Genomic DNA, 16,430 nt, shown 5'->3' with positions numbered 1-16,430 from the left:
ACGTAATCTTTTTTTGTTTTTATCAAAATGCATTTTTATTTGGCAGAAATGCCTTCTAGAACATTTGAACTTTCAACTTTTGCCTTAATAACAAACTTGTATGCCATCTGTAAATATGAATACAATTGTTAAATTACAAGCCTAGTTGGTTTAGCCACAAAAAAGGCCAGGCAACCTTCCCGCTAGCCATGATTGGCTGAGATAATGAGTGGGCTGGACATGCCGAGAGATGAGTTCGGATTGGTCTGCCATATAGCACGCTTCTGTCTATTTGAGCTGGTTAGTATGTGTAGGTAATCCAGTCTAATCCTGTCTAACTTTTTTTTATTGCTTAGTGGAACTCCATAAGTCTTGCTTCCCACTTTCTGGAGAACAGAGTTTTGAAATCAGTGGAATTAGAGTATGATAGCTAAGGAGATGGAGAAAACACCTGTCTCCGGATTGCATCTTCAAACTAAGGGCAACCATGCATGGCATCCGTGACAGGGAGAAGCGTCCAACCATGATGTATACGGGTAAGATAGTACATTTTGAGATATTACACATTTCTAATTTTGACAGAAAATTGTTTTAATTCCAAGTTAGTGTAATGTTAGCTAGCTAGCTAATGTTAGCTGGCTGGCTCGCTAGCTAACGTTACATGGATGATCTTATTATTCGTATCTCAGAGCCATTTGCTTGGCTAGTTATAGCCTAATGTTAGCTAGCTAACATCGATCCTGGTTGGTTAGCTACCTGCAGATTCATGCAGCGTAGTAAATGTCATGAGTTGGGATTATGGTTCATTGTTTACCTAGCTAGCTACATGTTTTAACAAAAGACTCCATATGCAAGTAACCGTTTTGGGTGTGATTGTAAATTCAGTCTGGCCCTCTACTCCGATTTTAGAGCACTCTCGTTTGAGTGTGCCAGAGCGCGGAATAACTGATGAATTTACGAACGCTCAACCCCCGTTGAATATGGCCGGTGTCAGTAAGTGTCGTCAGAAAAGTGTAATTCAATTGTTGCCAGCAGCCCAGTTACAGTCACCGACGCTCTGGATAACATGAAAAAAAGCCTAACCAGCTCTGCTAGGGTGAGTAAAATGGTCAGAGTGGGATGTTCTCTCATTTGTGTCTAGAAGTAGCTAGCAAGCTAGCCAATGTTAGCCAGTTAGCTTGGGTGCTTGACTGCCATTGTGAGGTCAGAATGCTCGGATCAACCCTACTCCTCTTTCAGAGCGTCCAGTGTATGCTCTGAACGTTCCGAAAGCGAAACGCTCTGAATTTACGACGGACAATCTGACAGCACAGTTGCAGTAGCCAACGCTCTGGATAAAATAAAAACAGCCTAACCAGCTCTGCCAGGGTGAGTAGCGTTCAGTGAGCTGTCCTCTCATTTGTGTCTGGAAGTAGCTAGCAAGTTGTCCAGTTAGCTTGGGAGCTTGACTGCTATTGTTAGTACAGAATGCTCAGATCAACCCTTAAAGAGATGGGTGGAGCTAAAGCTTAAGGTGTGAACAATGTTGAATAGGTGTAGACAAAGAAGAGCTCTCCAGTTGGTACCAAAACATTGAAAGGCCATTTTCTCAAAAGTGAGGTTACAAGTTTATCAACTTTCAAAGCAGAATTACTTTCCAATTGTTCCTCAAATGCAGTGTATGATATACCATTTTGTAGCTCTGTGTCTCTGCTTTTATCCAATGCTACATAAGACTGAATCAAGGCGGTCGGTGACATTTAAGAGCAGTAGTATAGGGCCAGGGCCTGACTCTATTGCCTACACTAAGACTCAGTGTGTGGTTGTGGTTAGGGGTGGTGTGTGTCTCTGATGTGTGTCTCACTGTCTTTAACGGTGAAGTTGATGTAGAGTTAATGATGCAAGCGCCGATCGTGGCTGAATCAGGTCACAGCAGAAAGAAAAGAGAAGAGGGCCCTGCAGTCTTACAGGCAGGCACAGAAACAGCTCCCTGCTCCTCTCCCCCCTCTCCATCCTCTCTCTCTCCTCTCCCTGCTCCCTGACACACAGCGTTTTCAACAAAATAGTAAGACTAAGAGCGCCGGATAACACTATGAAAATATAAATGACATACAGTGGGGCAAAAAAGTATTTAGTCAGCCACCAATTGTGCAAGTTCTCCCACGTAAAAAGATGAGAGAGGCCTGTAATTTTCATCATAGGTACACTTCAACTATGACAGACAAAATGAGAAAAGAAAATCCAGAAAATCACATTGTAGGATTTTTAATGAATTTATTTGCAAATTATGGTGGAAAATAAGTATTTGGTCAATAACAAAAGTTTCTCAATACTTTGTTATATACCCTTTGTTGGCAATGACAGAGGTCAAACGTTTTCTGTAAGTCTTCACAAGGTTTTCACACACTGTTGCTGGTATTTTGGCCCATTCCTCCATGCAGATCTCCTCTAGAGCAGTGATGTTTTGGGGCTGTTGCTGGGCAACACGGACTTTCCCCGGACAACTCCCTCCAAAGATTTTCTATGGGGTTGAGATCTGGAGACTGGCTAGGCCACTCCAGGACCTTGAAATGCTTCTTACGAAGCCACTCCTTCGTTTCCCGGGCAGTGTATTTGGGATCATTGTCATGCTGAAAGACCCAGCCACGTTTCATCTTCAATGCCCTTGCTGATGGAAGGAGGTTTTCACTCAAAATCTCACGATACATGGCCCCATTCATTCTTTCCTTTACACGGATCAGTCGTCCTGGTCCCTTTGCAGAATAACAGCCCCAAAGCATGATGTTTCCACCCCCATGCTTCACAGTAGGTATGGTGTTCTTTGGATGCAACTCAGCATTCTTTGTCCTCCAAACACGACGAGTTGAGTTTTTACCAAAAAGTTATATTTTGGTTTCATCTGACCATATGACATTCCCCCAATCTTCTTCTGGATCATCCAAATGCTCTCTAGCAAACTTCAGACGGGCCTGGACATGTACTGGCTTAAGCAGGGGGACACGTCTGGCACTGCAGGATTTGAGTCCCTGGCGGCGTGGTGTGTTACTGATGGTAGGCTTTGTTACTTTGGTCCCAGCTCTCTGCAGGTCATTCACTAGGTCCCCCCGTGTGGTTCTGGGATTTTTGCTCACCGTTCTTGTGATCATTTTGACCCCACGGGGTGAGATCTTGCGTGGAGCCCCAGATCGAGGGAGATTATCAGTGGTCTTGTATGTCTTCCATTTCCTAATAATTGCTCCCACAGTTGATTTCTTCAAACCAAGCTGCTTACCTATTGCAGATTCAGTCTTCCCAGCCTGGTGCAGGTCTACAATTTTGTTTCTGGTGTCCTTTGACAGCTCTTTGGTCTTGGCCATAGTGGAGTTTGGAGTGTGACTGTTTGAGGTTGTGGACAGGTGTCTTTTATACTGATAACAAGTTCAAACAGGTGCCATTAATACAGGTAACGAGTGGAGGACAGAGGAGCCTCTTAAAGAAGAAGTTACAGGTCTGTGAGAGCCAGAAATCTTGCTTGTTTGTAGGTGACCAAATACTTATTTTCCACCATAATTTGCAAATAAATTAATAAAAAATCCTACAATGTGATTTTCTGGATTTTTTCCCTCATTTTGTCTGTCATAGTTGAAGTGTACCTATGATGAAAATTACAGGCCTCTCTCATCTTTTTAAGTGGGAGAACTTGCACAATTGGTGGCTGACTAAATACTTTTTTGCCCCACTGTATCTAGCATGGTTTAACCTTTTTAAATGAATTTTTATTCAAATTTCAACCTTTACATTTAAATATAGACCCTCAATTTATTTTAAACCTTTAATTTACATTAGAACCTTAAATGGGACAATCAGCAGTTGCTACATCCATTTTTGGACTTACAAATTAATGATATGTACCCATTGATTCTTAAAGAATATAACTTACAAATGCCTCATGAGCTTTGAATACCCCATCATAAATATAAGCTTGTTTTACTCCAATTTTTGAAAACGAAGTAAATGTAAACATACAATGTATAGCCTTAAAACATGGTTAAACCTATAATTGTGATATCATGAATGGTCATCCCTAGCTCTGTCTATGAATTTGAGAGTGACTACATTTCTCCAGCCACATCCCTCAGCTTTTTACCAAATCAGTGGCAGGGAATTCACTTTGTTATTGTTTCAACTGGTGATTGGCTCTTTAATTTTAGAAACACCTATTTTATGAAAACATTAGCCATGTATGAGGGGTTTGCTCCTACTTACCCGTTCCAGAGTGATCTCCTCATACTCATAATCTGCTTCTGTTCCATTCACCTGAAAGACAAGACATCAGCCAATCAGTATCGTGGGGATCATAAGAGAGCTGTCTCCATTGGCCCATTGGCCCAGGAGAGGGTGCCTATGGAAAGATCAAACGTCTTTCCCACTGAACGTCTCATTTTGATGGCACACTATTCCTCAAAACCCAAATTGGAGGTGTTAAAGAAAGAGGTGTGAGAGACTAGGTACAGTTGAAGTCGGAAGTTTACATACACCTTAGCCAAATACATTTAAACTCAGTTTCACAATTCCTGACATTTAATCCAAGTAACAATTCCCTGTCTTAGGTCAGTTAGGATCACTACTTTATTTTAAGAATGTGAAATGTCAGAATAATAGTAGAGAGAATGATTTATTTCAACTTTTATTTCTTTCATCACATTCCCAGTGGGTCAGAAGTTTACATAAACTCAATTAGAATTTGGTAGCATTGCCTTTAAATTGTTCAACTTGGGTCAAACGTTTTGGGTAGCCTTTCACAAGCTTCCCACAATAAGTTGGGTGAATTTTGGCCCATTCCTCCTGACAGAGCTGGTGTAACTGAGTCAGGTTTGTAGGTCTCCTTGCTCGCACACGCTTCTGCCCACCGATTTTCTATGGGATTGAGGTCAGGGCTTTGTGATGGCCATTCCAGTACCTTGACTTTGTTGTCCTTAAGACATTTTGCCACAACTTTGGAAGTATGCTTGGGGTCATTGTCCATTTGGAAGACCCATTTACGACCAAGCTTTAACTTCCTGACTGATGTCTTGAGATGTTGCTTCAATATATCCACATAATTTTTGTTCCTCATGATGCCATCTATTTTATGAAGTGCACCAGTCCCTCCTGCAGCAAAGCACCCCCACAACATGATGCTGCCACCCCCGTGCTTCACGGTTGGGATGGTGTTCTTCGGCTTGCAAGCCTCCCCCTTTTTCCTCCAAACATAACGATGGCGCTTATGGCCAAACAGTTCCATGTTTGTTTCATCAGACCAGAGGACATTTCTCCAAAAAGTACGGTCTTTGTCCCCATGTGCAGTTGCAAACCGTAGTCTGGCTTTTGTTATGGCGGTTTTGGAGCAGTGGCTTCTTCCTTACTGAGCTGCCTTTCAGGTTACGTCGATATAGGACTCGTTTTACTGTGGATATAGAATCTTTTGTAACTGTTTCCTCCAGCATCTTCACAAGGTCCTTTGCTGTTGTTCTGGGATTGATTTGCACCTTTCGCACCAAAGTACGTTCATCTCTAGGAGACAGAACGCGTCTCCTTCCTGAGCGGAATGACGACTGCGTGGTCCCATGGTGTTTATACTTGCGTACTATTGTTTGTACAGGTGAACGTGGTACCTTAAGGCATTTGGAAATTGCTCCCAAGGATGAACCAGACTTGTGGAGTTCTACAATTTATTTTCTGATGATGTCGTTTAGCCTATCAGAAGCTTCTAACGCCATGACATAATTTTCTGGAATTTTCCAAGCTGTTTATTAAAAAGGCACAGTCAACTTAGTGTATGTAAACTTCTGATCTACTGGAATTGTGATACAGTGATTTATAAGTGAAATAATCTGTCTGTTTAACAATTGTTGGGAAAATTACTTGTGTCATGCACAAAGTAGATGTCCTAACCGACTTAACAAAACTATACTTTTTAACAAGACATTTGTGGAGTGTTTGAAAAACAAGTTTTAATGACTCCAACCTAAGTGTATGTAAACTTCTGACTTCAACCGTATATACAGTACCAGTCAAAAGTTTGGACACACCTACCTACCTATTATTTTCTATATTTTCTACATTGTAGAATAATAGTGAAGACATCAACACAATGAAATAACACATACGGAATCATGTATTAACACAAAACGTTTTAAAGAAATCAAAATATATTTTATATATTAGATTCTTCAAAGTAGCCACCCTTTGACTTGATGACAGCTTTGCACACTCTTGGCATTCTCTCAACCAGCTTCATGAGGTAGTCACCTGGAATGCTTGTCCAACAGTCTTGAAGGAGTTCCCACATATGCTTAGCACTTGTTGGCTGCTTTTCCTTCACTCTGCAGTCCAACTCATCCCAAACCATCTCAATTGGGTTGATGTCCGGTGATTGTGGAGGCCAGGTCATCTGATGCAGCACTCCATCACTCTCCTTCTTGGTCAAATAGCCCTTACACAGCCTGGAGGTGTGTTTTGGGTCAATGTCCGGTTGAAAAACAAATGATAGTGAGACTAAGTGCAAACCAGATGGGATGGCGTATTGCTGCAGAATGCTGTGGTAGCCATGCTGGTTAAGTGTGCGTTGAATTCTAAATAAATCACAGACAGTGTCACCAGCAAAGCAGCCTCACACCATCACACCTCCTCTTCCAAAAATCTCAAATTTTGATTCATCAGACCAAAGGACAGATTTCCACCGATATAATGTCCATTGTTCATGTTTCTTGGCACAAGCAAGTCTCTTCTTCTTAGTGGTGTCCTTTAGTAGTGGTTTCTTTGCAACAATTCGACCATTAAGGCCTGATTCATGCAGTCTCCTCTGAACAGTTGATGTTGAGATGTGTCTGTTACTTGAATTCAGTGAAGCATTTATTTGGGCTGAAATCTGAGGTGCAGTTAATTGCCGATTTCTGAGGCTGGTAACTCCAATGAACTTATCCTCTGCAGCAGTAGTAGCTCTGAGTCTTCCTTACCTGTGGTGGGCCTCTTGAGAACCAGTGTCATTTAGCCCTTGATGGTTTTTGCTTCTGCACTTGATGAAACTTTCAAAGTACTTGACATTTTCGGTATTGACTGACCATGTCTTAAAGTATTGATGGACTGTCATTTCTCTTTGCTTATTTGAGCTGTTCTAGCCATAATATGGACTTAGCCTTATCTGGTAAAAGACCATCTTCCATATACCAACCCTACCTTGTCACAACACAACTGATTGGCTGAAACTCATTAGGATGGGAATAAATACCACAAATTAACTTTTAACAAGGCACACCTGTTAATTGAAATGCACTCCAGGTGACTACCTCATGAAGCTGGTTGAGAGAATGCCAAGAGTGTGCAAAGCTGTCATCAAGGCAAAGGGTGGCTACTTTGAAGAATCTAAAATATATTTTGATTTGTTTAACACTTTTTGGGTTAATACATGATTCCATATGTGTTATTACATTGTTTTGATGTCTTCACTATTATTCTACAATGTAGAAAATAGTACAAATTAACAAAAATTAACTTGAATGAGTAAGTGTGTCCAAACTTTTGACTGGTACTGTATGTAGCAGTACTTTAGCTATAACAAACAACGGGTGGGTGAGAGAAGAGCAGAGCAGAGCTGACCCCTCAGTAGCAGCCTAATAAAGGGCAGCGCAGGCTGGCTATCCATGTGAAATCCCCTCTGCTCTGTCGGGAATACTGCAGAGTTTTGTAGCAGGCAGGCAGGGAGGCGGCAGGGGTTTCTGAGCAGTGCACAGCGCTAATGCTGTCTTCCTGTGTGGCACGGGGGGGGATAATCTCCATGGGATTAGAGGTGATAGCCATGTTGGGTAAGAGAGGATCACAGAAGGGCTGCTCTGTCCCTGCCTAACTACAGTACCGTCATCACTACGACTGCTCTGCCTCTGTCCTTGCCCTAACCCAACTATACACCACTAGGGCTGTGGCAATCACGACATTTCAGCCGGTGATTGTCAAACAACTAACTGTCGGTCTCACGATAATTGACCGTTAATTAACATAACACATTTATCATCTCCTGGCTTCAACACAAAAACGTCAAATAAATCCATGTAATATAGCCTACAGCTTCACAATAAATCCATTATTTATTTTAGACAGGTCTAAAGAAGCATGATAGGAAGAAAATGTAGTCTATTTCAGGAAAAAGAATAGCACACTCGGAGTTGTCCTTATGTGTAATGATGGGGCGGTGAGTCGGAAGCAGTTGCAACGTTTTAATAAAACACGCAACTAACATAAGGCAGGACACCGATACACAAGAACAATACCAACTGGTGAGTGAACATGGGAGAGTGACATTTAAAGGGGAGGAAATGATGTAGGTAATGGAGTCCAGGTGTGAATCACGATCCATCACGGCTGGACTGCCGACGCGAATGCCCGATGTGGTCTCAATAGTCTATTCTGTTACGATGTCGCCGAAGAGCCATCTACTAGCCCCGGCCCACTAGCTTTTCTGAACGCTGTGTCCCCTGCTCGCCTAGCGAAGTAGTGACTACCGTACAGCACCCTGACTCACCTAGTGCTGCTCTTTTGACCCTATGATCACTCGGCTACACAGCTGATGCCTCCTGGACTGTTTCAATAACACGGTACCTCATTTTGTTTACCTGTCGGCCCCAGCCTCGAACTCAGGTCTTGTATGTACCTAACTGACCCGCTCTGCCCATTCATCACCATTTACCCGTTGTTGTCTTTGCTCTCCTGATCAACACCTGTGATTGCTTTATGCCTCTTTCTAATGTCAATATGCCTTGTCTACTGCTGTCTTGGCTAGTTTTTACTGTTTTATTTCACTGTCCCACTCAAAATGCCTTAGATAGCTCTTTCGTCCCACCCCACACAAATGCAGAGACCTCACCTGGCTTAACTTGTCCCTCCAGAGACGAAACCTCTCTCATCGTCACTCAACGCCTAGTTTTACCTCCACTGTACTCACATCCTACCATACCCATGGCTGTACATTAAGCTTTGAATCTTTTCTACCACGCCCAAAAATCTGCTCCATTTATTCTCTGTCCCCAACGCGCTAGACTACCAGTTCTTATAGCCTTTAGCCGTACCCTCATCCTTCTCCTCCTCTGGAGATGTAGAGGTTAACCCAGGCCCTGTAGCCCTAAGTTCCACTTCTATTCCCCAGGCGCTATCATTTGCTGACTTCTGTAACCGTAAAAGCCTTGGTTTCATGCATGTTAACATTCGAAGCCTCCTCCCTAAGTTTGTTTTATTCACGGCTTTAGCACACTCCGCCAACCCTGATGTCCTAGCCATGTCTGAATCCTGGCTTAGGAAGGCCACCAAAAATTCTGAAATTTCCATCCCCAACTACAACATTTTCAGCCAAGATAGAACTGCCAAAGAGGGTGGAGTTGCAATCTACTGCAGAGATAGCCTGCATAGTTCTGTCATGCTATCCAGGTCTGTGCCCAAACAGTTTGAGCTTCTACTTTTAAAAATCCACCTTTCCAGAAATAAGTCTCTCACTGTTGCTGCTTGTTATAGACCCCTCAGCCCCCCGCTGTGCCTTGGACACCATATGTGAATGAATTGCCCCCCATCGATCTTCAATTTGTACTGTTAGGTGACCTAAACTGGGACATGCTTAACACCCCGGTCGTCCTACAATCTAAGCTAGATGCCCTCAATCTCACACAAATTATCATGGAACCTACAAGGTAAACCCTAAATCCATAAACAAGGGCACCCTCATAGATATCATCCTGACCAACCTGCCCTCTAAATACACCTCTGCTGTCTTCAACCAGGATCTCAGCAATCACTGCCTCATTGCCTGCGTCCGTAATGGGTCCGCGGTCAAACAACCACCCCTCATCACTGCCAAACGCTCCCTAAAACACTTTAGCGATCAGGCCTTTCTAATCGACCTGGCCCGGGTATCCTGGAAGGATATTGACCTCATTCCATCAGTAGAGGATGCCTGGTTATTCTTTCAAAGTGCTTTCCTCACCATCTTAAATATGCATGCCCCATTCAAAGAAAAAAAAAACTAAGAACAGATATAGCCCTTGGTTCACTCCAGACCTGACTGCCCTTGACCAGCACAAAAACATCCTGTGTCGTACTGCATTAGCCACCCCTACCCTGGTAAACAGCTCTGCACCCCCCACTGCAACTTGCCCAAGCCTCCCCCATTTCTACTTCACCCAAATCCAGATAGCTGATGTTCTGAAAGAGCTGCAAAATTTGGACCCCTACAAATCAGCTGGGCTAGACAATCTGGACCCTCTCTTTCTAAAGTTATCCGCAGCAATTGTAGCAACCCCTATTACTAGCCTGTTCAACCTCTCTTTCGTATCGTCTGAGATCTCTAAAGATTGGAAAGCTGCCGGGGTCATCCCCCTCTTCAAAGGGGGTGATATTCTAGACCCAAACTGTTACAGACCTATATCTATCCTACGCTGCCTTTCTAAAGTCTTCGAAAGCCAAGTTAACAAACAGATCACCGACCATTTCGAATCCCACCGTACCTTCTCCGCTTTGCAATCTGGTTTCCCAAGCTGGTCATGGGTGCACCTCCGCCACGCTCAATGTCCTAAACGATATCATAACCGTCATTGATAAAAGACAATACTGTGCAGCCGTATTGGTGATTCTCCGTATTGGTGATTCTCTGATCCACCTCTACGCAGAGAACACCATTCTGTATACTTCTGGCCCTTCTCTGGACACTGTGTTAACAACCCTCCAGATGAGCTTCAATGCCATACAACACTCCTTCCGTGGCCTCCAACTGCTCTTAAATGCAAGCAAAACTAAATGCATGCTCTTCAACCGATCGCTGCCCGCACCTGCCCACCCATCTAGCATCACTACTCTGGACGGTTCTGACTTAGAATATGTGGACAACTACAAATACCTAGGTGTCTGGTTAGACTGTAAACTCTCCTTCCAGACTCACATTAAGCATCTCCAATCCAAAATTAAATCTAGAATCGGCTTCCTATTTCGCAACAAAGCCTCCTTCACTCATGCTGCCAAACATACCCTCGTAAAACTGACCATGCTACCGATCCTTGACTTCGGCGATGTCATTTACAAAATAGCCTCCAACACTCTACTCAGCAAATTGGATGTAGTCTATCACAGTGCCATCCGTTTTGTCACCAAAGCCCCATATACTTCCCACCATTGCGACCTGTATGCTCTCGTTGGCTGGCCCTCGCTTCATATTCGTCGCCAAATCCACTGGCTCCAGGTCATCTATAAGTCTTTGCTAGGTAAAGCCCCGCCTTATCTCAGCTCACTGGTCACAATAGCAGCATTCACCCGTAGCAAGCGCTCCAGCAGGTATATTTCACTGGTCACCCCCAAAGCAAACTCCTCCTTTCCTTCCAGTTCTCTGCTGCCAATGACTGGAACGAAATGCAAAAATCACTGAAGCTGGAAACTTATATCACCCTCACTAACTTTAAGCATCAGCTGTCAGAGCAGCTTACCGATCATTGCACCTGTACTTAGCCATCTGTAAATAGTCCACCCAGCTACCTCATCCCCATATAGTTTTTTTCTCCCTCCTTTGCACCCCAGTGTCTCTACTTGCACATTCATCTTCTACACATCTATAACTCCAGTGTTAATGCTAAATTGTAATTATTTCGCCACTATGGCCTATTTATTGCCATACCTCCCTAATCTTACCGCATTTGCACACACTGTATATAGACATTTCTATTGTTTTATTGACTGTACGTTTGTTTATCCCATGTGTAACTGTGTTGTTTGTGTCGCACTGCTTTGCTCTATCTTGGCCAGGTCACAGTTGTAAATGAGAACTTGCTCTCAACTGGCCTGCCTGGTTAAATAAAGGTAAAATAAACATGAAAAGAGGGTATGTATGTCACCTCATTGACCCTCCGGAGAACCTTGAACGGCCCCACAAACCAGGGGCTCAGTTTCTTGCAGGGCAGGCGGAGTGGGAGCCAAACACGATCCCCAGGATGGAACACAGGGGTCTCACTGAGGTGACAGTCTGCCTGTTCCTTCTGACGATGGACGGCGCTCTGGAGGCTCACGTGCACCCAGTGGAGGAGTGACGTAGAGAGTTCTGGGTGTACTCGGCCCAAGGAAAGAAATGTGTCCACTCACCCAGCAAGTCCTGACAGTGACTCCTCAGGTACCACCCTAGCTCCTGATTCATTCTGCCCGTTAGACTGAGGCCGATACCCGGATGTGAGACTAATCATGACCCCGAGCTTCTCCAAGAAGGCCCGCCATATTCGGGATGCGAATTATGGACCACGGTCCGAGACGATGTCACCGGAAGGCCATAATGCCGGAAGACCTGCTGGAAGAGTGCCTCAGCGACCTGGAGAGCTATGGGAAGACCAGGAAAAGGGATGAATCGACATGACTCGGAAAATCTATCCATTACCACCAGAATGGTGGTGAAAACATCAGAAGGAGGAAGATCAGTAACAAAGTCAATAGATAGATGGGACCAAGGTCGCTGAGGCACGGAAAGCGGCAGGAGCTTCCCTGCTGAGCATTCTGGGGGGACTTTTTGCTAGCGTCACAGTTTTAGTTGCACGTTGCTTTGAGGCTCTTTTCACTGTGTGGTGGGAGGGGCTTACTACTTCCTGCCTACGACTCAGTGGTCTGTGATTTGTAGATGCTGCTGTCCGTCACTCTGGTCTTCAGGAGTTGACATACCGCGTAACTTCCTGCACCAAGGTGGGCCACCAGTATATCTCAGTGATGGAATGGATGGTGCGAGAAATACCTGGATGTCCAGCGACGACAGCTGTGTGTGCCCAGGTCAGCAGCCGATCCCTTATCCCTGTGGGAATGTAGATGCACGCGGGAGGACAATTCTCACGAAAGGCCTCGTTGGCTGCGGGAGACCAAACCAACCTACGAGGCCCACCCTTGAGGAGGGAGGTGAGACGGGTGGCGAGCGTGCTGAAGTTCCTGATGAATCGGCGGTAAAAGTTGGCAAACCCCAAAAACCATTAACACCTTGATGGTGGTTGGGACTGGCCATGACCTTACCACATCTACCTTCTTGTCCTCCATCCTCACTCCCTGCGGGCTGATTTGGTGCCCAAGAAGGAGACAGTCCTCTGGGGGAATTGGCACGTCTCCGCCTTGACGATCAGGTGGTTAGCCAAGAGGCGTTCCTGGACTAATGACCATCGTAATGTTATGTTTGGAGGAAAAAAGGGGAGGCTTGCAAGCCGAAGAACACCATCCCAATCGTGAAGCATGGGGGTGGCAGCATCATGTTGTGTGGGGTGCTTTGCTGCAGGAGGGACTGGTGCACTTCACAAAATAGATGGCATCACGAGGAACGAAAATTATGTGGATATATTGAAGCAACATCTCAAGACATCAGTCAGGAAGTTAAAGCTTGGTCGCAAATGGGTCTTCCAAATGGACCCCAATCATACTTCCAAAGTTGTGGCAAAATGTCTTAAGGACAACAAAGTCAAGGTACTGGAGTGGCCATCACAAAGCCCTGACCTCAATCCTATAGAATATTTGTGGGCAGAACTGAAAAAGTGTGTGCGAGCAAGGAGGCCTACAAACCTGACTCAGTTACACCAGCTCTGTCAGGAGCAAAGGGCCAAAATTCACCCAACTTATTGTGGGAAGCTTGTGGAAGGCTACCCGAAACGTTTGACCCAAGTTGAACAATTTAAAGGCAATGCTACCAAATGCTAATTGAGTGTATGTAAACTGGTCCACGCGCCATTCCGCCGCGTGAAGGTGTGTAACCCCTACCTCCATGGGTTCAGCCTCTGATTCTGAACACTCGCCGAAGGAGGGAGAAAAGTGATGAAGATGCCGACACTCCCGGAGCAGGTTATCCAGACGGATGGCCCTCCTCGCGCAGACCTCTTCTAAATAACGTGCTGAGCGCCGGCTCATTCCATCCACTGGAAACTGCTACTGTCCGGAAGGTATGCACATACTCAGCAGGTGTCTGATTCGCGTGCTAGAGCTGAAACAGATGCTCACCTCCCTCTCTGCACTTCGCGGGATGATCCAAAATACATTTAAACAGAGCCATGAACCCCTCACAAGACTCAAGCTCATCCTCTCCTCTCTTCCATTCCAATGCCCGTCCAGTCAGCAGAGAAATAACCGTGGCAACCTTAGACATCTCGGTGGTGGGGGCTCCCATCTGATGTGCGAAATAGAGGGAGCACTGAAGGTGGAAGCCACGGCATTTGGATGGTTTCCCGTCATATTTCTCTGGGAGGGATAGACGGGCATCGCTGACCTGACCGGGTTGCTGGATGGGCTGGTGTGCTGACTTGTTGGGTAGACGGGCTCTAGAATATCCTCTACTGTTGAAATGTTGTAGACTGCGGAGAACATCCTCCATGGCCGTCCCCAGTTGAGCCAGCTGATCATGGTGTTGACGAAGAAGGTAACCTTGTTCATCAATCGTCTGGGAGACGTCCAGTTGTCCTGCTGCTTCAATATTTTGAGTGGGTATTCTGTAATGATGGGGCGGTGAGTCGGAACCAGGAACACGCCACTAACATAAGGCAGAACGCCGATACACAATGACAATACCAACTGGTGAGTGAACATGGGAGAGTGACATATAAAGGGAAGGAGATGATGAAAGTAATGGAGTCCAGGTGTAAATCATGATTAACAGGTGCGCGTAATGATTAGTGCCAGGTGTGCGTAAATTATGAATCCCAGGACCGGTGGTTAGTTCTCTGGCAACATCATACGCCGGAGGGGAGGAGCAGGAGCAGACGTGACATTATGTTAGGTCCTGTCATGTGGCTATGCCAAATGGCTGTGGGCTACACTAGTTCATTTAGCAGACAAGATCTGCTTATAATTCCGTGGCATTATTTTATAGTATGAAGAATACAATTGAACAAAGCTGAACAAAATATAAATATTTTCTGCAAACGATGGAGGGAGTGCACACGAGGCTATTCTGTGTTGAGCGGTTAACAAAGAAATAGGTACTCCTATATGCTTAATTTAGATTTATTGGGATAGGGGGCAGCATTTTCACTTTTGGATGAATAGCGTGCCCAGAGTGAACTGCCTCCTACTCAGTCCCAGATGCTAATATATGCATATTATTAGTAGTATTGGATAGAAAACACTCTGAAGTCAAAACTGTTTGAATGATATCTGTGAGTATAACAGAACTCATATGGCAGGCAAAAACCGGAGAAAAAATCCAAACAGGAAGTGGGAAATCTGAGGTTTGTCGTTTTTGAACTCAGCCCTATCGAATTCACAGTGGGATATGGGTTATGGTGCACTTCCTAAGGCTTCCACTAGATGTCAACCGTCTTTAGAACGTTGTTTCAGGCTTCTCATGTGAAGGGGGGCCGGATGGGAGCTGTTTGACTAAGGGGTATGCCTGCAGCCTCGTTCTCAGTCACGCACGTTCACATGAGAGTTATCTCTCGTTCCATTGCTTTTCTACAGACAATGGAATTCTCCAGTTGGAACATTATTTAACATTTATGATAAAAACATCCTAAAGATTGATTCTATACTTAGTTTGACAAGTTTCTTCGACCTGTAATATAACTTTTTGAACTTTTCGTCCGACTGGACCTGAACGCGCTTTTGGATTTGTTAACCAAACGCCCTAACAAAAGAAGCTATTTTGACATAAATGGACATAAATGATGGACATTATCGAACAAAACAAACATTATTGTGGAACTGCGATTCCTGGGAGTGCATTCTGATGAAGATCATCAAAGGTAGGTGCTATTTCAGACTAATGTTGACGGCGCAACATGGCGGATATTTCTTTTGGCTGGTTTGGGTTCTATATGCCTTCAGAATGAGGTTCTAATTCTCAACACCCCCTTGTGTTGAGGGCTAAAATGACTAAAATGACTAAAAAGCAGAAAAGGCTAAAAAGCTCTATTTGGGAAAAAGTCAGAACCATAACTTTATTTAATTACTAAGAACACTTCTTAAACCTATTGTATAGATTTTTTGTAAAACGGTTATTTGATTAAGTAGGGTTTGTCATGAAATATGGGGTGTATAAACCCCATTTAACTTACTTCAAGCCACAAATCATTTGGGATTAATAAATTGCACACTTTGATGATTTGTTGGGATACTGAATCTCTGATAGAGATCAGTACAGTTTTTCAATGGCAAACTATGCAACACTCATTACCGAAACATGCAGTCTCATCTCCGAAACCTGTTTAGAAGACTAAGATGTTTAGTCTTATTTTAAATACATGTATAATTATCGCCTGATTCTTGTTCATTTTTACCCCAAATTCTCATTACCGAAATGCGTCCGGATTAAATTCTTTGGTCACGTTATACAATTTTACTTTAAGTTAGAAAAACCTATTTGAAAAACCTATTTGAAAATACATTTTTTTATTCTAGTTGAAGTTTACATTAGTATTACATGTATTACGTAAAAATCAGTAATTAAATTGAGTTTTATTCACCCATCATGCATCATCTAGAGT

The 16,430-nt window shown here is 44.0% G+C and overlaps 1 pseudogene; it reads right to left on the bottom strand.

Moving 5' to 3' along the window:
- The window catches only part of LOC120052132, a 192,581-nt pseudogene that overhangs the window by 91,291 nt on the left and 84,860 nt on the right, over positions 1 to 16,430 (bottom strand).

Source organism: Salvelinus namaycush, chromosome 8, assembly GCF_016432855.1.
Source record: "Salvelinus namaycush isolate Seneca chromosome 8, SaNama_1.0, whole genome shotgun sequence".
NCBI classification, from domain to species: Eukaryota; Metazoa; Chordata; class Actinopteri; order Salmoniformes; family Salmonidae; genus Salvelinus; species Salvelinus namaycush.
This window is presented reverse-complemented; position numbering and strand designations above follow the sequence as displayed.